Genomic DNA, 24,492 nt, shown 5'->3' on the forward strand with positions numbered 1-24,492 from the left:
TCTAAATGAAGCCTCCAGTGCATCATAGCCACATTTTAAGAAATGATTACTGACCTGCTGAGAGTTGTATACCAAATCCTGAAGGGACTTACGGTCTAAAGGTTCAGGAGAGGCCAGCTTTTTATTCAGCTGATCTAACAAAAAATTCCTGGTACTGTATCATGTGAAATTGACAGTTTAAAGCCCTGGCAGAAAGAGTAGCAGATATATAAACCTTTTTACCCCATCTCTCTAATGCTCTAGATTCTCTTTCAGAGGGTAGTGGGTTTTTGGCAGAGGCAGCTGCAACACCTTTAGGGCCCTGAGAAATGGTTTCTGGGTCTGCAGCATGAGCCTTATACAAGTGGAAGTGAGAATCCGGGACCCTGTAGTATCCGGCAGTACTGACATCATTGTATGCATCATCAACAACTGATAGTACAGGTGTGGTATGGCTAAAGGCCTATGCTGTGGTAAGTGTAAAAAAGTCCTTAGCCTTTTCCTAGAATCAGAAAAATCCTGACCCTGCCATTGGAAGTGTTCCCTCATTGAGTGTAGGGTTTCTCCAAATGAAAATTCTTCTGGAGGTGAGGCAGAAGGAATGGAGTCTTCTGCATCAGAATCCTCATAAGGTGAGTATGGGCCTTCCTGATGGTCAGATAAATCTGAACCATCCGAGGAATAGTCAGATGAGATTTCAGGAGGGGTTGTGAGGCCCTGTCCGGGTGAGGTTGGGATCCTGATCAGAGAAATAAGGTCCTCAGCAAGGCTGAGAATCTGGGAACAGGTAGGCCTGTGAGAGGGAGCTTTTGTAGGTAAGGCCTTGGAAAGTTTGGCTGCTTTAGCCCTGGAAAAGGCCTTTATAGACATAGAAGCAGGGGTCTCAGGAGTAGAGATGTCCAACGGAATAGTGTCAGACAAGTCTTGTGTGCCTGCTTCTTCAGCAGGAATTTCTGTAGCCGACTCAGCCATGGCCTGTGTGGCCTCGGTTATCGGAGGCATGCTTTCGGCCGTTCAGAACCGAGGTCTCGGTTTCAACAGAGACTTGGTTTCAGTTTAGCTAAATGTGTAGTGCATTTTATATGCAAAAGTGGAGCCAAAACTCTTCTGCAAACTTAAGTGTCCGTCGGTTGAAGGAAGCACAGGCTAAACAAGCTGATACGCCGTGGTCTGGGCCTAAGCAAGGAAGGCAGTAAGAGTGGAAATCCTTATGAGGTATTTGTTTCCCACAAATTAAACAATTATTTACTTTGTCTGACATCGGCTGAGGCAAGAAAGAGTTTTAGAAGTCTTGTTGAAATCTCTGGATCTGACCGACCGGCACTTAAGAAAGACTGAGGAAAATGGCGTCGGCTGATGCCTTTATACCCCAGGAGCTGGGTGAAGTGCGACATCAGCTGAGGCCAGACCCAGACTTTTGCCTGAGGCAGGACAACCCATATGTTATGACTGCAGATGCATCCTTGAAGGACATTGATACATCTATAACTGCCTAGACAAACCAACTCACTGGCTAGGCTAACACCACACTAAGATTAACAGTAAAATACTTAAACAGCTATAACTGTCTAGACAAATACAATAGCTAGGATAAACAGATAACGATTCAAGGATAAACAGATAACGATTCAAGGATAAACAGATAACGATTCAAGGATAAACAGATAACGATTCAAGGCTATAACAGCAAAGATTCAGCTACAAAGAACAATAATACAAGGATAACGAAGATATTTCATCAGAAATAATTAAGAAAGTGACTAAAAATAGTCAATGATAAACTAGGACAAAAAAAAAAAAAAACACACTTTCTGAAAAAAAATCCTATAGATAACTATATAGTAAATTTTGTAAAATGAAAATACTGGCCAGAGCTCCACTCTCGACCTCCGGTCTGTTGCAGCGGCAAACTAGATCTGAGGTGAGGCAGAGAGCATCATGGGATAGGGACTTGGCCTCGAGCTACTAAAAAACCTAGAGCTTGTTAAAGTGGCCGACTTGGAGCCAAGGGATCGGCTCCGAACCCATTTGTAAGAATGGGCGGCGAGATTGAACAACTTCACATCTAAAGTTTTGGAATGGCCCAGCCAGAGCCCAGACCTAAATCCATCTGTGGGGTGACCTGAAAAGGGCTGTGCACAAGAGATGCCCTCGCAATCGGACAGACTTGGAGTGCTTTTGCAAGGAAGAGTGGGCAAATATTGCCAAGTCAAGATGTGCCATGATGACAGACTTCTACCTAAGAAGACTGAATGTTGTAATTAAATCAAAATAATTTAAGGGTGTGCACACTTGGCAACCAGCTTATTGTACATTTTTTACATTTTTCCCTCAACAGATTTGTTTGTTCTTCAATTGAATTGTACAGGTTATAGGTCACATTAAAAGGTGGGAAAAGTTTTTAAATGATTTATTGTGCTCTCATTTTTTATACCACAAAAACCTGGCACTTTAACAGGGGTGTGTACACTTTTATATCCACCGAATATCTGCACACATCTTGGAGACTGCACTGGGGGGAAGAAAAGGATTCAGTAAGTCATGCCTTCTGTTGCATCATCTTTAAGATGTTGCAACATTTCATGTCAAAAGGTGGGAATTGAAAAGCACTCCTGTCCTCCATATCCTTACTCAAAAGGTCCAATTTGAGCTCAAGATAATGTCCTTTCTGAGATATTTCTTAGGCCTCATTTGTGGGAAAAAGCCCCATATACTTTGCCACCAAAAGGGATCTGGAATTGTAGAAAGACAAAACAGCTTGTTAAGGAAGGTTATGGGCATCTCAGGATACATCTGGGGTAAAAGGAACAAAGGCAAAACAGCTACTTATACAAGATGACCTATAAAAATACCCACAAGGGCTATAGAGAGTCTCAGTTAAGCCAACATTTGTAACATGAAAAGAGACCCAAAAGATACCATTATAATAAATGCCTAGTAGACAGATGATAAACAGAAATGCAAGAAAGCAATGGTCAAAGAGGGAAAATGGTGACAATGGAAGGGGGAGGGATCACCAATGACAGCACCAACACAAAGGAAACAGACTCCAGTGATACTGAATGCAGAAGAGACCCACAAGGCCACAGCACCATGAGGAAAGTGGGGAGGGTCTTGTATCAGTAAAGAGTTTTTCCTTTTAAACCTCTTCAGAGCCCTTAAAAAACTGTACAAATACTTGTGGAAGAAAGGGAGCTCTACAAGCACACAGCTGTGAGGAAAGCACAAGGCTACAACTGAATGTGCATTTTACATTACACAGCCTCTAACTTCATCTGTAGGCATCTTAACAGCAATTTTTGCAATGGTGTGATGTGAACACTAGACTTTTACTGAATTCTGAACAAAAAAAATGAGTGATTGGCAGTCTTTTCAGAAGCTACTGGATGGGACAGAAGAATACCATATTCGCGCCAGGAACTTGCCAAACACACTGCAACTTCAGCAGCACATTTATCCAATACCCTTTGCATCTAAGATTAAAACAGAATCAAACCGAACACCTTGATATATTGTGTTCTGGTCTCAGACAATAAGGACTCTCGGGTACCTGTCAACAAGGGATATCTACCTGCCAAAACAATCAAAACTGAAAGGAAAGTAGGACGATGTGACGATTGGGGAAAGATGGACGAAGGCTGCCAGAAATATGGGCATGTTTCTTGAGTGCAAAGAAAACACTGTAAAATGTGAACTTCAAGATTGTTAACACTGCCCCTGCCCCTTGGTGTAAAGAAAACTAAGTCAAGCCTTTCAAATTTGTCTTTTGAAATTGAAATGATTTTATGGCATTCTTTGATCTTTAAAGTTAGTCCCGGTCAGGCTGGCTGAAGACATTCTGTCTATTGTGTTAAGGACTAATTGCTAGAGTGTATATGTGAAATGCCTTTTAGTGTTGTATTCTCCTGTGCAGGCATTAGCTTGCTAAATAATGTAAATGGAGTTTCGATTAGCCTGGTAACTCAGAGCAGGTGTCAAGATGATGCAATATGAATACTGGGAGAACCTAAGTGTCAAAAACGATGTAATCTGGGGAGGACCCAGAGACATGTTTGTTAGTGATGTTTTATAAACTATGTCTCAGAGAGAGACTTAAAGCATTTTGATCTCGATATCCAGCTTACCAGCACACTGCCTATGCCCACATGCAAGTTTAGCACTGTGATTTCTTGTAGGAATAGTTAAAGCCAGTAAAGACTAATTAGGTATTTTTCTTTGAAATCAGACCTGTCCTACTGTATTATTTTAAGTTTCTGTGTGATCTCTGAACTCTTAGATATATCTGTGGTGTAGTAGTTTTGTCTTGTGTTTTAATTATTTATTATTAAATATTTTTAAAACCTTCTACCTGTGGCTGCTTTGCGTAGAGAAGCTCTAGAATACATTGCATATTTATAGAGATTATTGTAATAGGCCACTCTAAAGTAAGCCTTGACTGTTAGTCATACTACCATTGGATAATAATATTGCACAGTAATAATTGGGACACCCTTTTAAAGGGCCTTTCAGTAGCTGATATTATTAACTGGGTGGTGGCAGTAATTACTACCGTATAGTCTGGGTAAAGGGGCACAGCTGGAGAATCTGTGTCAGCCTTTCCCGGGAGTGTCTGTGAAGTTGTATAAATACTTATCTCAAAAAAGTGTTCGTGTGTGTTGTGTCAGCTACTTGGCAGGGACACGAAGCACTGGTCGGACAGAGAGGGTACCGGAGGTTTTAGCTTGCCCAGTTAGGCTGAGACCTGGACCCTATAGCTGTGCCAGTGTGGAGTCTTATTGGGGACCTGGTGAGCAAGGGAGCAACCAGCCCTAGACTGACTGTGATCTCTGTGTGCACTTAAGGGAAATTGTACTTTACTGTGTATATTCGTTATCTTTTCCTCTTCTATGGGATGACCTCCCTGGTGTTAGTGGTGAGGATTGAGGCTCCCTGTTTGCTGGGCCAGGGTACGGGTCGTTACAGAAGGAAAGAAAAACGTTTATCAAACTGTCTTCATATCTGTGTACGAGATAAATGCTGACAAGAATAGCAAAAGTACTTGGAACAAATGAAACTCACCCAAAAGATTACATTTTCCAAAATTAATCATTAAGCCACTTTTTCACCTTGAGAGCTTTCCCAAAGGAAATGGAGAAAGACAGCGGGCCGATGTGCACTGTGGGGCAAGGGAAGTTTTACTTACTGAGAAGTCCTGATTCTAGGGGCAGCAGTCAATGTTGCTGCAAATGGGAGGTCTTTCTTATCAGATTATGGATCAAACACCTACATACATAAGGAAAATGCCTTGTGTTTTATTATATACAGTTTTTTTCTTAGAACAGGTATGGGGACTTGACTGCCTTTACTGTATTTGGAATGAGTTGAGGTAAAGAGCAAAAAAACTACTCGCTCAGAATTCATTTGTAGTGCTAAACCAACTTTCAGACAATCTGAATTTAACACCTTTATTACATCACAAGCCTGCGGTGGTGGTGCTGCGGTAGCGTTGTCGCCTCACAGTAAGACGCTGTCTGGTTCGATTCTCAGCTAGAGTGTCTTCTGCGTGGAGACATGCGTGAATGGGCGTACCTTCGTTGAAGGTTGTGCGTCAGGGCTGGCAACTCGGCACGTAAAAATCTACTGCCAATCATTAGTAGACTGGAGTTCCACTGTGGCGACCCCTAACTGGGAAAAGCCGAAAGACACGACAACATTACATCACACTTTACAAAATGACACAGATACACATACATTAATATAAAAGAAAACAAACCACAGTGGCATTTATATTACTTTCATGCCATGCACGTCATCTTTTTAACCATCATTCACTCCAACATAACAGACTGCGCAATTCCTGCTTTCTATTAACCTTACTCCTCCTGAACAGTATTAAGCATATATTACTCATCATTCCATCTATTTCTATGCGGTTTGCTCATTCCCTTTCCTAAAGGTCCTACATCCAGTTCTTTTAACTACTTTACAATACTCAGTACTTTGATTAAATCAGATTTTGATTCACATTTTCTATTAATTACATTTTTGGCAGACAAAAGTATTAAACTTAGTAAGGTCTTTCTTGTGTCTACGCAGTTCAGATCCGTCCCAGCTAAAATAATTTCCTTAATTACAACCATTTGCTCCCAAACATTTATAATAAAGTACTCTAGAGAAAAGTTTAAAATATACAAACTCAAACTTCCAAAAAGCATGTTCCTACCTGACTGTCTCTTTCCCACCATACCTCCAGCATTTCATATCTATCCAAGGAAAAATTCTCTGAAGTCTACTTGGGATATAAAATTTCCTATGCACAACACTTCAAAGACAAAATTCTACACCCTCTAGACTTTGCTGCATACCTGGGAGTCATACAGATGTCCTCCTTCTGTTGCTCTGTAAACTGACTTTCCAGTCACTCTTCCAAGATTGCTTCTTATAGTTGCCATACAATATTTTACATGCCCTACTAATTATTCATTTTTTAAGCAGCAGCTTTTGTTCTAAACTCAACTAAAATCTCTACCAGACCTGGACTTTCACCTGGCACTCCCCTATCCCTTTTACTCTGACTATACGCCGATACAGGGCTCTCATCCTTCCATCTCCAAAATAAGGAACACTAGCCCTCATAATGTGGAACAAATGGGCAAAATGTGGAAAACATACTAATGGCTTACTAAGAACTTCAAACCATGAACGTCATAGGATGGTGAAAATATGCTGGCTTTACTTAAAGATCTTTTAGTGAATTAATATGACCAATTTCTATTTACCATGGATTTCACTTTAAAAATTCCTAACACTGAATGTGTGACAGACGTTTTTGGAACTTTGAGGAACATTAACTTTTTAAGACCGTAAATGAGGTGCGTTCCTCGTAATGAGGTACACTTGAGAGGTATGCTCAGATATCAATCCTTAGCAGGAAAAGGAGTATCTTACATGCAGTCCAAATTTCTGTTTGGCCTCATTTCACTCTACTGCCTTTTCCTCTCTAGTTACTGGCTCCCAATACATTGGCTTCTCTGCTAATTTTCTCCGGTAAATTCAAGCCCCCTCTAGCCTATTTTCTATACCCCTACTTGCAGTCATTCCTATTGGAAAAAAAATCTCCTTTCTGCACTCGTGTTGTTTTAGTGATCATACTTTCTGCTACTTTGTGAATATATTATTTTGTATGGTTGTTGTTACTCTACTTCATCCCTTTCGATTTTGATTTCTTATCTTCTGCTTTTAAGTGTATGAACCTTAAAAGCAAAGCTCTAACCTAACCCTTCAAATCGGATAATTCTGACCCACCTGGTTTTATTGGGAGGATCAACTTAATCCACTTAACTCTTGCCCTCTTTCCATCCTAAATAAATTCCTTCAGCTCTTTCAGTTTCTCCTTTGTCTGATAATCTGAAATCTTTGACCCCTCTTTGGAACTTCTGGAACTGGGAAGCAATTCAAGACCAAAGGGAAGGAGAGTCCCTGCTGACAGACTTCAAGGGACACCAAAGTCATCTTTCACTGAAGAAAATAGTTCTTCCTAAAGAACTACTAACCTCTGAGAGAGACAACCACAAAGGCTGACTGACCAAGGCAGGGCAGGGCACACCATCCACAATGTAGTACTACAAATATTATGCAACTACATTTGTCAATGTTTTCCAAGTCTCACTGTGAATTTATTGCAGGGAGTAAATACATGGCCTGAAAGGGGGGAACAAAGCAAACCCTGCACAACAGGAAAAGTACAGTTTTGTACCTACCATAAATGTAGATGTTCGAGGATCCACATTGCTGCAGTCATAACCTGTGGGTAGTCCGCTGTCCTCGGTCAGCCCGAATACCAAAGTGTTAGGCTGGCGTCGGTCATGGTCGCTCAGATCTGACGTCAGTACGCAGTGGTACTAAAGCGCATGACCGACGCCATATCTTCAGTCTTTCTTGCCCCAGATGTCAGAAGGCCTAAAAAGAAAAGGCCATAGCCAAAAATAGAAAATACCCAACCACCAATATAGAAAAAATAATTACCCCAAAAGCAACACAGCAACCCCAAACTACAGAGGGAAGGAGGGAGGGAAATTGGACTGCAGCAATGTGGATCCTCGAACATCTACATTTATGGTAGGTACAAAACTGTACTATGTTCTTCGTCTCACATTGCTGCAGTCATAACCTGTGGGTAGAATCCCAAAGCAAAGGAAAGGGAGGTTGGCAAAATTAAAAAGCATTAGGAACTGCTACCATGCCCTGTAAAACTGCAGTGGCAAACCCAGCCCTAGACTTGGAATAAAGAGGGAGATGGTAATGTTTAGTAAAAGTGTGCACTGAACTCCAAGTAGCTGCCTCCAAAATATCCTTAGTAGCTACTCCCCTTAAAAAGGCAGTAGAAGTGGCAGTAGCCCTAGTGGAATGAGGTCTGATCCCAGACGGAACATCCTTTCCATGATGAGAATAACAAAAAGCAATACAATGGCCAATCCACTTAGAAATAGTTTGCTTTGAAACAGGTTTTCCTTGTGAACCCAAAGCAAAAGAAATGAATAACTGTTGAGTCTGCCTGAACCCTTTAGTTCTGCCTGAACCCTTTAGTTCTGCTCAAATAATAACGTAACTGCCTGTGAATATCCAAAGAATGCAAAATTTTTTCCCCTTTATTTTGGGGATCAGCATAAAAAGTAGGCAAATTAATAGATTGGTTTAAGGCCACATTAGAAACAACTTTAGGCATAAAAGTAGGGTTAGTACGCAGGGATACCCTATCCTTATGGAATATCAGGAAGGGTTCAACTGCCATTAGAGCCTGTAATTCAGATACCCTCCTAGCAGACGTAATGGCCAACAAAAAAGCAGTCTTCCAAGACAAAAACTTCAACTCAGATGTAGCAGCAGGTTCAAAAGGAGGTAAAGTAAGCTTTTCCAACACAAAATTGAGATCCCAGGAAGGAGTAGGAGCTCTACGTGGGGGTCTTATGTTCTTTGCCCCTCTAAGAAATTGCTTAAACAAAGGTTGAGAAAATAAAGGTGGGTCACAATCATAGTGAGCAGAAATGGCTGCAGCATGAACTTTCACGGAGGAGAAAGACAAACCCTTGTCTAATAATTCCGTAAGGTACTGTAGTGTAAACACTCAAATTAGGCACTGAAACATCAAAGCTCTTTGCTGTGCTCCAAAGAAAAAATCTCCTCCATTTATCAGCATAAACTTTCCTAGTACTAGGTCGTCTGGCTTCCAATATGACATTCAAAACTTGTTGAGGAAGCTGCGACCCCCCAGGGTCTAAAACAGAATATGCCAGGCTGTCAGATGCAGGGACTGTATTTTGACATTGAGGAAATGATTGCTTGCCTGGGACAAAAGGTGTGGAATTGGTGGCAAAGGCCAAGGAGGCTCCTGTACTAAACTCCTCAGCAGAGGATACCAGTGCTGACGTGGCCAATCTGGAGCTATTAGAATCATGCAAGGCTTGTCCTGTCTGACCTTCAAGAGCACCTTGGGAAGGAGAGGCAGAGGAGGAAAAGCATAGATGTGAAGGTTGTTCCAACTGAAAGATAGAGCATCCACTTTCCAAGCTTTTGGGTGAAATATCTTTGTGCAAAATTTTGGCAGTTGGAAATTTAGTGGAGAAGCGAACAGATCTATGTCTGGAGTTCCCCAAGCCACTGTCAACTGTTGAAATACATGAGGATCCAATTTCCACTCGTGGGGATCCACCATCTGTCTGCTCAAAACATCTGCTAAGGAGTTCTGTGCTCCTGGCAGAAACTTTGCTTGAAGAGTGACGTGCAAACTCAGAGCAGTCTCCCACAAAATCATAGCTTGTCTGCAAAGAGGGTACGAATGGGTCCCCCCCTGCTTGTTGATGTACCACATGACTGTTGTGTTGTCTGTTTGAATCAACACCTGTCCCGGTTGAAGTAGATCCTTGAAAGCCATCAGTGCAAATTGGACTGCTAACATCTCCTTCATGTTGATATGCAAATGCTGTAGTCTGGGAGGCCACGTGTCTTGAATCCATTTCCCATTGAAGTGTGCTCCCAAGCCATGTCTGAGGCATCTGTCGTTAAGATCTGACTCGCCTCTGGTCGGGTCACAGAGAGTCCCTTGTTTAGGTGACATTCCTGAGCCCACCACAAAAATTCCTTTTGGATGCAAGGTATTATCTGAATGACAGTGTCCAAATCGTGGCAGTGTTGAGTCCATACACTTTTGAGATACCATTGTAGCTTCCTAATATGTAGTTTGGCATTGGGAAGTACCAGAATACAAGATGCCATGAACCCCAAGGCTTGAAGGACTGTCCTTGCAGTCAGCCTGGACAGTAGGGATAATTGCTGGAAGTATAGGGGAAGATTTCTTTGTTTGTCCGGGGTCAAAAAAGCCATCTGAGAGGCTGTATTCAGTCTCACACCCAGAAAGCACATGTCCTGAGAGGGTACTAGACTGGACTTTGTTTCGTTCACAGAATACCCTAGGCACCGTAAAACTGCCATTACATACTGTAGATGCTGAAGTAACTTTACTTTGTCTTGAGCAAGAATCAGGCAATCGTCCAGATAAGGATAAATTGGTATTCCTCTTAGTCTTAAGAAGGCTATCACAGGAGCCAGGACCTTTGTGAACACCCTGGGCGCAGTAGATAAGCCAAAGGGCAATGCAGAGAACTGATAATGAAAAGTACCAGCCCGAAAACGCAGGAACCTCCTGCAGCTGGGCCTGATAGGGATGTGAAGATAAGCCTCTGAGATCCAGAGTTACCATCCAGTGATCTTTGCCTAGCAGAGGCAAAAGTTGCTGCAAAGTTAACATCTTGAACTTTGGAATGTCTAGGAATGTATTGAGAATGGACAAATCCAGAATTGGCCTCCAAGTGTTTCCTTTCTTTGGCACAAGAAAAGTACAGTTTTGTACCTACCATAAATGTAGATGTTCGAGGATCCACATTGCTGCAGTTTTCTTGCCCCAGATGTCAGAAGACCCTAAAAGACAAGGCCAAAACCAAAATAGCAAACACTCCTGCACCAAAAATATGTACAATATATACAAAACTAGAAAGTATAACCTCACCCACACAACCACCCCTAAACACAGAGGGGAAGGAGGGAGAATGTGGATCCTCAAACATCTACATTTATGGTAGGTACAAAACTGTACTATGTTCTTCATTCCACATTGCTGCAGTCCTAACCATTGGGTAGAATCCCAAAGCAGAGGTAAGGGAGGCTGGCAAATCATAAAGAAGCAGGAGCTCTCAACATGCCTTGCAAAATAGCTGTGGCAAAACCAGCCCTAGATTTAGAGTAGAGAGGAAGGTGGTAATGCACTGAACTCCAAGTAGCTGCCTCCAAAATATCCTTAGTTGCCACCCCTTAGAAATGCTGTTGAAGTGGCAGTAGCCCTAGTGGAATGAGGCCTAATCCCAGCTGGAATCTCCTTGCCATGATGGGAATAACAAACCCAATCCACTTAGAAATAGTTTGTTTTGACCCAGGCTTGCCCTGAGAACTCAAAGCAAAAGAAAAAAACAACTGCTGAGACTGCCTAAAATCCTTCGTCCTGCTTAAATAATAAACTGCCTGTGTACATCTAAAGTGTGCAAAATCTTTTCCCCTTATTTTGGGGATCTGCATAGAAAGTAGGCAAATGAATAGTTTGGTTTAAAGCCACACTAGAAACCACCTTAGGCATAAAAGAAGGATTACCTATCCTTATGGAAAATCAAAAGCAGTCTTCCATGACAAGTATTTCAATTCAGCAGTAAACAATGGTGGGTCACAATCATAGTGAGCTGAAATTGCTGCAGCATGAATCTTAATGGAAGAGAAAGACAAACCTTTGTCCAATAACTCAGTAAGATATTGAAGAGCCACACTCAAATTAGGCTCAGAAATCTCCAAATTCTTTGCTGCACTCCAAAATAAAAATCTCTTCCATTTTTCTACTTTCCTTGTACTAGGTCTTCTGGCTTCCATAATCACATTTAAAACTTGTTGAGGAAGTTGAGACCTGCTGTGTTTCAAAACAGAATATGCCAGGCTGTCAGATGAAGAGAGTGAAGCTTGACATTGAGCAGGTGACCGTCCCTCTGAGACAACAGGTGTGGAATCAAAGGTAAAGGCCATGGAGGCTTCCTTACCAGACTCCTCAGTAATAGGCCAATCTGGAGCTATTAAAATCATCCTTGGCTTGTCTTGTCTGACCTTCAGGAGCACCTTTGGGAGAAGGGGCAGAGGTGGAAAGGCATACACATGAAGATTTTTCCAACTGAAAGAAAGAGCATCCACTTTCCAAGCCGTGTGATGAAACCTCTGTGTGCAAAACTTTGGCAGCTGGTGGTTTAGTGTGACACTGTCAAACTCTGAAATACATGAAGATCCAGTTTCCACGGGATCCATGATTTGTCTGCTTAACACATCTGCTAAGGAGTTCTGTGCTCGGCAGAAACCTTGCCTGAAGAGTTAGTTGCAAGCTGAGCACAGTCTCCCATAAAATCATTGCTTGCCTGCTGTTTGTTGATGTACCACATGACAGTTGTGTTGTCTGTTAGAATCAACACCTGCCCTGGAAGAAGTAACTCCTTGAAAGCCATTACTGCAAACTGGACTGCTAACATCTCCTTCATGTTGATATGTAGATGCTGTAGTCTGGCAGGCCACTTGTCTTGTATCCACTTTCCATTTAGATGAGCTCCCCAAGCAATGTCTGAGGCATCTGTCGTTAGAATTGTTTAGGTGACATTCCTTATTTGAATGACAGTGTCCAAATCCTGGCAGTGCTGTGTCCATACATTTTTGAGATACCATTGCAGCTTCCTCATATGCAGTTTGGCATTGGGAAGCACCAGAATACAAGATGCCATGAACCCTAAGGCTTGAAGGACTGTCCTTGCAGTCAGCCCGGACTGAAGAGATAGTTGATGGAAGTAAATGGAAAGATTCTTTTGTTTGTCCGGGGTTAAAAAGGCCATCTGGGCTGCTGTATTCAGTCTCACACCCAGAAAGCACATGTCTTGAGAGGGTACTAGACTGGACTTTATTAATACCCTAGGTATCTTAGCACTGCTATCACATATTCCAAATGCTGTAAAAGGTCTTCCTTTTCTTGAGCCAGAATCAGGCAGTCGTCCAAGTAAGGATAGATTTGAATTCCTTTTAGCCTGAAGTAAGCTATCACTGGAGCCAGAACCTTTGTGAATACACTGCAATGCAGAGAACTGATAATTAGAATTTCCAGCTCGAAAATGCAGATACTTCCTGCAACTTAGTCTGATAGGCACATGAAGGTAAGCTTCCTTGAGATCTAAAGTTACCATCCAGTGATCTTTGCCCAGCAGAGGTAAAAGCTGTTGTAACGTCAACATTTTGAACTTGGGAATGTCCAGATAAGTGTTGAGGATAGATAAATCCAAAATTGGTCTCCACGTGTTCCCCTTCTTTGGTACTAGGAACAGAATAAAATCCTAGGCCCCTTTCTGGCACAGGAACCGGCTGAATGGCCCCTATTTGGAGTAACAGAGAAATTTGCTTGTGAGCCTCTTTTCTTTGTAGAGGAGGAATGTCTGGCATGCCTTTGAAAGGAGGCAAGGTATGGAAATAAAACCTGTAACCGTGGTGAATGATATCCAAAACCCATCTGTCTTGGGTAATTAAATCCCAATTTTCTTTGAAAAGAGCCAGCCTTCCTCCCAAAGGTGCTGTGTACTGGCAGCTGAAAAGGTAGGTCATTGGGTCTGTTAAGGACTGACCCCTGCCCTCACCAGAAGTCTGAGCAGGTGAACTCCCTGTTCTAGGCCTAAAAGAACCTTGAGCTCTGTAGACCTACCCCTAGACTGGGAATCATAAGCAGGATATGTCCATCCCTTAGTAGGCCAATTTCTACTAAACGCTGCACCTGCAAAAATCTTTAACAGTTTGCACAGACTTAGCCTTGTCCTCCATTTTCTTTAAAACTGCTTCAAACAACACATCAGACTGTAAAGGAGCATCCAAAATCCTAGTCTTAACATGCTCAGCTAAATTCTGATCCCTCAAATCTTGCAACTCTTTACACTCAATACCTTCTGCCAGAGCATCCACCTTAGACTTCAATTGTGAAAGGAGATAATTTTGATATTTTAACATGTGAAACTGACAATTCATGGCTAAAGTGGAAGAAGTATACACTTTCTTTCCCCATCTATCCAAAGCCCTTGCCTCTTTATCAGGAGGAACAGGATTTTTAACAACAAAAGCCTTTACGGTCTGCCCTAGGACTCTTAAAAGATAAGAATCAGGATTCAGGGAAGCCTCTGCAAAACATCTTCCACCACATTCAGAACAGGAGGTATAGCTAAAGGCCTATGCTGGGGTAAAACAAGAATTCTGACCTTCCCATTTGAAATGCTCCCTCATGGAATGCAGAGTCTCTGAAAATGAAAAATCCTCAGGAGAATCATCCACATCAGAATCTGAATATCAAATCCTCTGCCATTTTAAGCATATGTTTCTTAGGCAAAGACCCTGAAGAACTAGGAGAAACCCCACTGAAGTTAAACCTGGCCTGCCTCTCCCCTTCAGCCTGGCCTACCTCCTGAGAGGACACATCCTGTAACAGTAAAGTCTCCCTGAGACTCCAAAGAAACTCCTAAACAAGGTATATACAAAGTATGGTAACAATGGTTAGGACTGCAGCAATGTGGAATGAAGAACATCAGGCGAGAATAAAATCCTAGGCCTACTTCTGACGGAGGTACCACCTGGATAGCCCCCATTTGTAAAAGTAAAGAAATCTGCTTGTGAGCCTCCAGCCTTTGCTGAGGAGGTACGTCCGGCATGCCTTTGAAAGGAGGCAAGGTGTGAAAATAAAACTTGTAACCTCGATTTATAATGTCCAACACCCATTTGTCCTGGGTGACCAAAAGCCAATTTTGCTTGAAAAGTGCCAACTTTCCTCCTAGAGGAGCTGCCAGACAGGAGGAATCTGGCAGCTGGAGATACAGGTCATTGGGTCTGTTTACGAAAGGCTGACCTCTGCCCTCACCAGAAGATTGTGCAGGAGAACTCCACGTCCTAGGTCTGAAAGAACCCTGAGCATGAGCTCTGCCCCTACCACATCTAGATCTGCCCTTAGACTGAAAATCAGAAGAAGGATAAGCCCATCCTTTGCAGGCCAATTTCTGCTAAACTTAGGGGGCTGCACTTGTAAAAATTCCTTAACCGTCTGCATGGACTTAGCTTTGTCTTCCATTTTCTTCAAAACTGACTCCACAGGAGAACCAAAAAGAACTTCAGATTGAAGGGGAGCATCCAAAATTCGAGCTTTAACATGCTCTGACAAATTCTGATCCTTAAGCCAGGCGTGCCTACGAATAACTGAACCAGTGGCAGCCACCCTGGAAGAAGCCTGAAGAGCATCAAAGCCACACTGCAAGGAATGCTTACCTACCTGATCAGAGGCATGAACTAAGTCCTGCAACTCCTTACACTCTATACCCTCAGCTAAAGCATCTACCTTAGATTTCAACTGACTTAACAGAAAATTCTGGTACTTCAGCATATGAAACTGGCAATTTAAAGCCCTCATAGCTAGCGTGGAGGAGGTATACAGTTTTTTACCCCACCTATCCAAAGCTCTAGAATCTTTATCCAGAGGAACTGGATTCTTAACTACAGAAGCCCTGACACCCTTAGGTCCCTGACTAATAGTTTCCGGGTCAGCTCTAGGACTCTTATACAAATATTTATGAGCCTCTGGAACTCTGTAATACCTGTCTGGCTTGATAGGGCAGGGGGTAAAGAATCAGGATTAAGGGAAGCTTCAGAAAAAACATCCTGAACAACATCCAAAACAGGGGGAATAGCCAAGGGCCTATGTTGAGGTAAAAACAAAAATTCCCTAAGCCTCTTACGAGAATCTGAAAAATCCTGACCTTCCCACTTAAAATGCTCCCTCATGGAATGCAGGGTTTCAGAAAAGGAAAAATCCTCTGGAGGAGAAGCAGAAGGACATGAGTCCTCTGCATCCGAATCAGAATAGTGAGGAAAATCCTGAATGTCCTCAGCTGAAGACTCAGAGTAATCTGAGGAATGCTCCAATCCCTCCACCTCTGTCTCCACCCTAGGCCTCTTATCTGGAGGGGGCATAGAACCTCTGATTAAAGTAATCAAATCCTCTGCCATTTTCAGCATATGTTTTTTAGGAACAGAGCCTGAAGAACTAGGGCTGACGCCTGTGCCAGAAAGACCAGGTCTAGCTTTAGAAGGGGCTTTAGTGACAGAAGTAGAAGGCCTAACAACCTTATGTAAAGAAGGAACTACAGAAACTTGAGAGGCCCCCCGGCCTGACCTAACTCCTGAGAGGCCAATTCCTGTAAGATTAAAGGCTCCCCCTGTGATTCAGCTGAAACCTCGGCTGGATCCACAGATTCAACCGTAGTTTCCATAGAACCGGCGTCCGCAAAGGACGACTCATCCTGCTTAGACTTTAACGATTTATCTTTTCGCTTCTTAGCGGTAGCGGGCGTCGGAGGATCCGACGGCATGTTGTAGTTACACCGCTTACCGAAAACAAGTCTAGCACAATCTAACCTACGTTTAATGGTGTGCTTATTAAATCTAGCGCAAAAGCGACACCCGACTAAGTCATGCTCAGGCCCCAAGCAAGGAATACAGAGAGAGTGGTAGTCCCTATGAGGTATCGGTTTCCCACAAGAAATACAATTATTAACTTTTTCTGACATCCGGATTTAACTGAGGCAAGAAAAGACAAAAATATTCCCCAACGGGGTACTTAGCCCAACTTGGTCTTCCGCCTGAAACTCAGAATACGAAAATTTCAGGACGCCGAACGGCACTTGCAAACGCTGCTTCTGCTTCGGACCATGCGGCAAGAAAGACTGAGGATATGGCGTCGGTCATGCGCTTTAGTACCACTGCGTACTGACGTCAGATCTGAGCGACCATGACCGACGCCAGCCTAACACTTTGGTATTCGGGCCGACCGAGGACAGTGGACAACCCACAGGTTATGACTGCAGCAATGTGAGACGAAGAACATCAGCTCATTAACAGTGTGTAGCCTTAATCCTTTGTGAAGCCAGCCAGATAACGCTGTGCACTTCCATCATAAAGGAATCTGGAGGTGTTGGCCTGCCAAACAGTATGAAGTGTTTCAGAGTCTTGAGTTAGTGTGAAGAAGAGAATGTGAAAGAATGAAAGCTCCTGTGTGGCCAAGACTCAACGGGCCAAGCACATAATGCAAGAAAAGGGCAAAGAGAAAAAAAATTTAGAATCATCAAGAATGACAACCCACCAAGCTTGATTATCACCTCCTCTCAGAGACAGCATGTTGCAACCAGTTAAGAAGTGGAGACAGCATGCTGCAACCAGTCAAGAAGTGGAGCTGAAGGAGGATGGTGTTAGGAAGGTCACGTAGGTATTTAAAATCCCTCCTCTCTAAAGTACTTGCTTGTGTTAGAAAGGTAGCAGTGCTTAATGCAAAACATAAAAATCACAGCACCTTAAAACAAATCATGGCAGTCAGAGTTAAATTCAAACCAAGAAACCTTTACCCAATTAGAAACATAGTGAGAATCATTTACCAGTAATGCTGTTCTGAGGAAAAGTCAATTCACAGTAACCTGATGGAATGTTAGCATCATTTAAATACTGCTGTTGACAGCTTAACCTCATGCATGCGTCCAAGCAACTGTTTTTTTTTCTTTTTTTTAAACTTTTGTTGGTTCTGCCATGGATTAATTGTGTCAAACACACCTGAACTTCAGAGAAGGCACACATTTACAAAGGAAATAACGTATTTCAAATCTTACAAAAAAAAATTATAGGTAGATTCTCCATAAAGCAAATAAGTTGGTACTCACTGCACAGCCCAAACAGCAGTGAACAAAGTAAGAAATTTCCTTATGGCTATCACTTTTTCTGCAGTAGTCACTGAAATCTTACTGGTTGGTTACTTTCTATATCGCAGTACACCACAGTTTTGTTTGTTGCATGCACTGTAATGGATGGTTGGTGGGATGCCTTGGAGAAAACAATACACAAATGCAAACTTGAAGAAAAGGGAACAATACAAATGAAAACTCACTTTCTCATTCTGCAAGTCTGTCCAATCTCACAGATAGTATCTTTACAGCCTCCACACTGCAGGGTGATATAAAATGTTTTTTTTTTTTTTTTTTTACATTTTGTACTGTTTAAAATTCCATTTACGTACTCATGTTGCTGTGTGCTGTAGATATTAACTTTGGCTGTTGATTATTCATTAGAGATCTCCAAAATAATATACTGAATCTCCCCAATATAGGTGAGGTTTAATGTACTGTGGTCTGCAGCACTCCTGGACTCCTTTTACAATTAAACAAAAAAATGTAACCCATTATAGTATGCCAGGTCCTCTTGAACCACTAAGATCATCAATTTTGAGGTTAATTAATACAGCTGCGGTTAATTAATACAGCTGCTTGTATGCCATTTGGTAAAGGATCTACTTCATTGTACCTTAGTTATCTTCCTTTCAGTCTTCTGGACAGGGTCTGCAGTAACAATGACAACTATCTTGACCCTGCAAGAATAAGAGAAAGATGAAATTAAAAATAAGGTTTTAAAGTAGAAGCCATTGCATCTTGCAACTTTTTTCTGGTGGTATTAACAGAAAATGATTTTGCGACTCTAAATAAGTGAATATAGGCAACTTTCAATGTACTGCAGTCTGAAGTACTCCTGGACTCTTTTTCAATTGAATAAAAAAAAATATGACCAGTTTGTTTTTCACATTAACAAAGACAACTGCCACAAAACCAGTTCTGCCTTGTGGTGTATGCCCTGCTGCACAAAGTTTGATAGCAAGTGTGCTTTGCAATCATTAGAGCTTCCTTGTACAGTTGGGGAATTCTTCTCAAAGAAATCGGACTGGTATGTGCTTCTAAACACTCCTCACTATTTAGAAATACCAGTCAGCCAGCCTTCCTCAGGCAAAAGCCCAAAGTGTGGAGTGCTTTACAACAGTAAAACATGCTAGCCACTGCATTCTACATTACAGGGCACTCTGCACAAGACAAAACAGAGTTATGCTCATGTTGTACAGACTGTTTTCTAGGTATTGAGGATAATGGCAATTACTTACTTTAGAATTAGTAACATAAAAGGAATTTTGCAGTACAGTAAAACCTCAGTATGGCAACTATTTAAGAAATATGAGAAATTATCCTCAACTGTTGTCCAACAGAAAGATTGAAGAGAAACTGCTAGAGATATGAAACTTAAACAGTTAATTCTGTTCACACAAAAACAGACAAAAATGAAAACTCCCATATGACTAATGCGAATAGACTTGAAAACTCTACTAAAATGGCTCAGACAGTCAACAGAAACCAGAACTCATTTGTTTAAAAGGAGATGCATATGTTCTCAACACAACATACAAAAGTAGCTTGAAAAATTTTCCAACTGAGTGGTAGCAACCTTTCACAACAGAGGAAGAGAAAAAAAAAAAGATACATTTCACCTTACTACACAAATCATTCACTGCAGCTTCATACCCTCTCCAAGGGCAAGGGAAGCCTAGTGGCTACAAGTGTAATGTTTAATCATAGCCTCACCGCAGGCTACGTGCCCAGTGAGTGGCGCACAGCTACAGTCTGACGACCTGATCTGCAAAGCCATGGAAGGCATCATCATGGAACTTATAAACAAAGACACTGGCAACCTTCAAACACTGGACTCCACCCAGTTTGATTTTGTAAAGGGCTGATCTTGTCTCCTCAACCTGACTGACTTCTTCGAATCAGTCTCCAGAGCCGCAGACGAGGGTAAGGCGGTCCACACAGTCTATCTGGACCTCGCCAAGGCCTTCGACACCATCCCCCACTCTGAAATCATAGATAAGCTTACTAAGCTGGGCATTAATCCCTATGTCACTCGATGGGTTGCCAACTGGCTTACTGACAGAACCCACACTGTAAAAGTAGCCGGCAAAATCCAGACAAGTGAAGTACGTCAGGGTTCAGTCCTAGGACCACTCTTGTTTGGCATACTTCTCTGAAGTACAAGCCAGCACTAAGGGACTCTGGCTAACAAAGTTCGCAGATGACTGCAAACTGAGAGCCATTACTGAATCCCCAAATGATGTGGATATTCTACAAAAGGGTCTTACAGAAACAGATGCTTGGTGCCAGAGCCATGGGCTCAAGCTCAATCCCAAGAAATGCACAGTTATCCCCTTTGGGAAAAACCATGTACCCATGAATTACCACATAAGTGGCAATACACTAAACACCGAAAGTGCGATAAGGGACTTGGGGACACAGGTGGACAGTGGTCTCACCACTGATAACAACATTGCCACAACAGTCAGGAAATCCTTCTATGTGGCACATCTCATCACTAAGGGCTTTTCATCCAGAAAAAAAGGAGGTCATTGTCCCACTGTTCTCATCCCTCATTAGACACATTACAGAGTACAATGCACAGTTTGGTATGTACCTCACAAGACATCTGCAACAACTGGAAAGGCCACAAAAATACCTCACTAAAAGAATCACAGGCCGAAAGCAGATGCCCTATGCTGGCCGTCTAAAAAAAACTCCAGCTATACTCTGCCACATATTGCCTACTCAGAGGCGATCTCTGCTTAACATACAAGGCCATGTCAATCCCAGAGCTGTTGGACATGCTACACTTAAAGAAATAATCCAAAATTAGGCACCAGAGACCAGCAGTTCCAACACACAAGAAGTTTAATGCTCAAACACAGCAAAAAGAACACACATCCACATGTAACAAACGCTAATAAAAAAACTTCCTCTTACATTTTCACCTCATAGAACTTCATCAGATGGGCAAATACATCATGGTTACCTAGTTAAATAACTTTTCCTGGTTGAATAAACCACTGAAAAATAAGTAATTCAATTAATTACCCAGAAACAGAAAAAATAGATTCTAAAATACATTTAAAATTCATAAAATATTGAACGAAATGCATTTGTATAGTCCTATTAAAACTGTTCATGTTAAAAATATATTCATATTAAAATGTATAATATATTAATAATGAATTCAAATAATGCTTAAATATATTGTTTAAAAATATTTAAAATACAGTGACATAAAATGACATAAAATAGTACTCTAGCACCCTCTAGTGGAAAAACGATGAACCACATGAAAATGTATAAAAATCAATAATTCACTTGAATAAATAGACCAGGATGAAATAACATAAATGTGCATAAAAATGTTACAATTTTGCAGACCTAAGCTTAAGTACAGGTTTTAAAGACACCATATCACTTAGTCCTGAATTATTACAAGCATCCAGGACTAATTGCCAATATAATTCCCTGTATTCAAGTCTGGTCTCCCATGGCCCAACCCCTGGGGTCTACAAGGGACCACCTCTATCACAAAGAATTGATACTCTGCTTTTGGACATGACTGAAGATGTTTATACAGAGCATTGTTCTCATTCTTCTTCCTTAAATTGTATATGTGTTCATACATTCTTTGTTTTACCTTTCTTTCCGTCTTACCCACTGCACTTTAAATATTTTTAAACAATATATTGAAGCATTAATTTATTTGAATTCATTATATTAATACATTGTACATTTTAATATGAATATATTTAACAAACAGTTTTAATATGAACATACAAATGCATTTAATTTAATATTTTATGACTTTTAAATGTATTTTAGAATCTATTCTGTTTCTGGGTAATTAATTGAATTAACCCGCGGTGGTGGTGCTGCAGTAGCACTGTCGCCTCGCAGTAAGACGCTGTCCGGTTCGATTCAAAGCTAGAGTGTCTTCTGCATGGAGACATGCGTGAATGGGCGTACCTTCGTTGAAGGTTGTGCTTCAGGGCTGGTAACTCGGCACATAAAACTTAACTACCAATCATTAGCGGACTGGAGTTCCGCTGTGGCGACCCCTAACCGGGAAAAGCCAAAAAGACACAACTGATTTCATTGGTCTATTCAAACAGGAAAAGTTATTTAACTAGGTAACCATGATGTATTTGACCATCTGATGAAGTTCTACGAGACGAAAACGTAAGGGGAAGTGTTTTTATTAGCGTTTATTACATGTGGATGTGTGTTCCTTTTGCTGTGTTTGAACATTAAACTTCTTGTGTGTTCGAACTGCTGGTCTCCAGCGCCTAATTTTGGATTATTAGTTACATTTTGGGCACTTTTACCACATTTTTGCAGTTTACACAAAGAAATCCTAATCCCTTAGAGCCACACACTCCAGGGATCTAAACCTGGTCATCACAATGAACGAAACATGCTGGAAGGATAGGTTCCTGACCCAGAGACTCCCCATACAAGTCAAGCTGAGCACCTCTTTGGCCTTCTTCAAAACCTTAAAGATTGGATGGGAGATAGGAAATTCACCCCGGGGATCAAAGTCAGTCGCCCTGCTAGACAGGGGACCAGAGAAGTAAATATTCTGGGAAGAAATAGCCAGGGAATTGTTATGGCTAGGCTTGTATAGGCCCTAGGCCCGATTAGTCTAGTACCAACCTATGAACCTAAACAGTATGTAGTTGGTCCCATGTGATATCTGCCAGCTTACGGTGTCCTCCTAGGTCACTCTTCCATTTATACAGACACAATTTTTCTGCTGGCCCAGCAGTATTCAAATCAATGTAAAATGAAGGGTCATAGAAAACCACAATCTTCAATTTATCTTTCAACTCTCAAGTACATTTCCACAGTGCTGTTTAAAACCCTGTTTTTACATGTCTAGTGAAGTGCATTTAACCAAAAGAAATCTCTGTAGGTTACTAAACAAATATTTTTTTCCTTACATTAATCTGCTTATATAATTGGACATTAAAGAACTTAATGCTTAAATTGCAAGTTCACATTTGGTAAAGCCTCAGAGAAAAAGGATCAGATAATTCAAGGAAGGTCAGACTAGCTTTCTCTTTAATATTGGTGGAGATTTTAGGCCATTTTCATACAGTAAATTATTTACTGTCAAACTCCAGCTCTCCATGAAGTGGTCTAATGAAAAATCTTTTAACTGACTGGACAATATATAAAAGAAGAGCAGAAAGCTACACAGTCTAAGATTAGACTCAATAAGGATGTCTAGAAACACACACACACACACACACACACACACACACACACACACACACACAAAACTCTTCTTGGAATTTCTCTCACAGTTACAAAGACTACTCTACATACAAAGACTACTCTACATACATGGTTTCCTTGCATCGAACATACTACAATTTTCTGTCAGTAAAACCCCCTTAATTTTTTACATTACTTTTTCCAGGGTCTATATCAGAAGATCGAAGTTTCAAAACATCGAATCTGATATGGTCGATACCATATGATCAAAGTTTTTAAACTTCACATCTTTTAACAGAGATCTCCGTACAGCGAACAGTTCCTTTTTCTGCACTGCAGTGCGATCTCGGAGTTGGTATATTTAAGTAGTGGGGGTACAGGGGAGCTTGCCCCCCCTGCCTAGAGCATTTAAATAGTTTATTTGTGTAGGTTTTTGTGTTATTACATTTTCGATGTTTCAAAACTTCGATTATATGGTGTCAACCATATCAGATTTGAAGTTCTGAAACTTTGATAATGTAATATAGACCCTTTTTCCACACAGCTGTTAAGAAGTGCGTACACCTTTTTCTTAACATTTATTTGTAGAAAATTATCAATTAGGCCTATTACGACATTTCAAAACAATGAGAAAGTTTGAATGTGACACGGCTACATGTTAAAGGTTACTGAATACTGTAGATCATGAACTGACTATGCAGCACATCTCAACCAAGATTGCTTTTTAGACCATTTCAAACAAAAGAAAAAAAAAAAAAACAAACAGTTCTGCAAAGAATCGGTGAATGTCCTGAGGAGGGTATATTTGTACACACAATGTGGTAATACAGTTAAATTCAGTTTCTACAAATTGCTGATATATTTCTAGTATTAGCACAAACCACTTGGCAATTTTATGTAGTCTTGAACATATCCCTGTAAACACCTTCCTGACATAACCCATGTTATATGTCAAAATAGACTAAGTAGAAGCAGTCACAAGAGAGTTTTCACATATCTTGGGGTGTACAAGGCTTCATTATATATATAAATCAATATTACAAAGAAACTCTCAAAATATTCCCAAGATTGTATTAGTTGACTTTTCCCTACAAATGTACATTCAAATCAACTGTACAACTGTCCTTTGCACATTACAGCATTTCAAACTATTAACATCAAAGGATGGGAACCTTCTAAAAATTAAGATCTATCAAAACCACACATTTCTCAATCCACTATGATCACTAATTTCAAAGTTAGTTAATACACCCATTTGAAGGTTGCTTGGCCAAGGAGCTATGGATTTTTGTTCCAAATAAAGAAACTGCACTGTACCTTTTATCTTGCTTTCAGTCTCCTGTACAGAATCTGCAGTAAGAATTACAAGTCTCAACCCTGCAAGAGTAAGAGAAAAATTAAATTAAAGAACAATTCATTAAAGTAGAAGCCATTTAAATTTACAACTACA

The 24,492-nt window shown here is 41.1% G+C and overlaps 1 protein-coding gene across 6 annotated transcripts in view; it reads right to left on the minus strand.

The window, feature by feature from the left end:
- LOC122808820 (gamma-aminobutyric acid receptor-associated protein-like 1) overlaps positions 1-24,492 on the minus strand; it is a 404,699-nt gene that overhangs the window by 328,682 nt on the left and 51,525 nt on the right. For 3 of the 6 annotated variants that reach the window (XM_044079886.1, XM_044079887.1, XM_044079888.1), the window contains exons 2-3: positions 24,360-24,419; positions 18,448-18,511 (exon numbers count right to left, since the gene is read on the minus strand). The gene's annotated coding sequence lies outside the window, so the exon portion shown is untranslated. The remainder of the gene's footprint in view (positions 1-18,447; positions 18,512-24,359; positions 24,420-24,492) is intronic. The other 3 variants (XM_044079890.1, XM_044079891.1, XM_044079892.1) reach the window with 1 other exon arrangement.

This window comes from Protopterus annectens, chromosome 8.part0, assembly GCF_019279795.1.
Source record: "Protopterus annectens isolate FY-2018-M chromosome 8.part0, PAN1.0, whole genome shotgun sequence".
NCBI classification, from domain to species: domain Eukaryota; kingdom Metazoa; phylum Chordata; order Ceratodontiformes; family Protopteridae; genus Protopterus; species Protopterus annectens.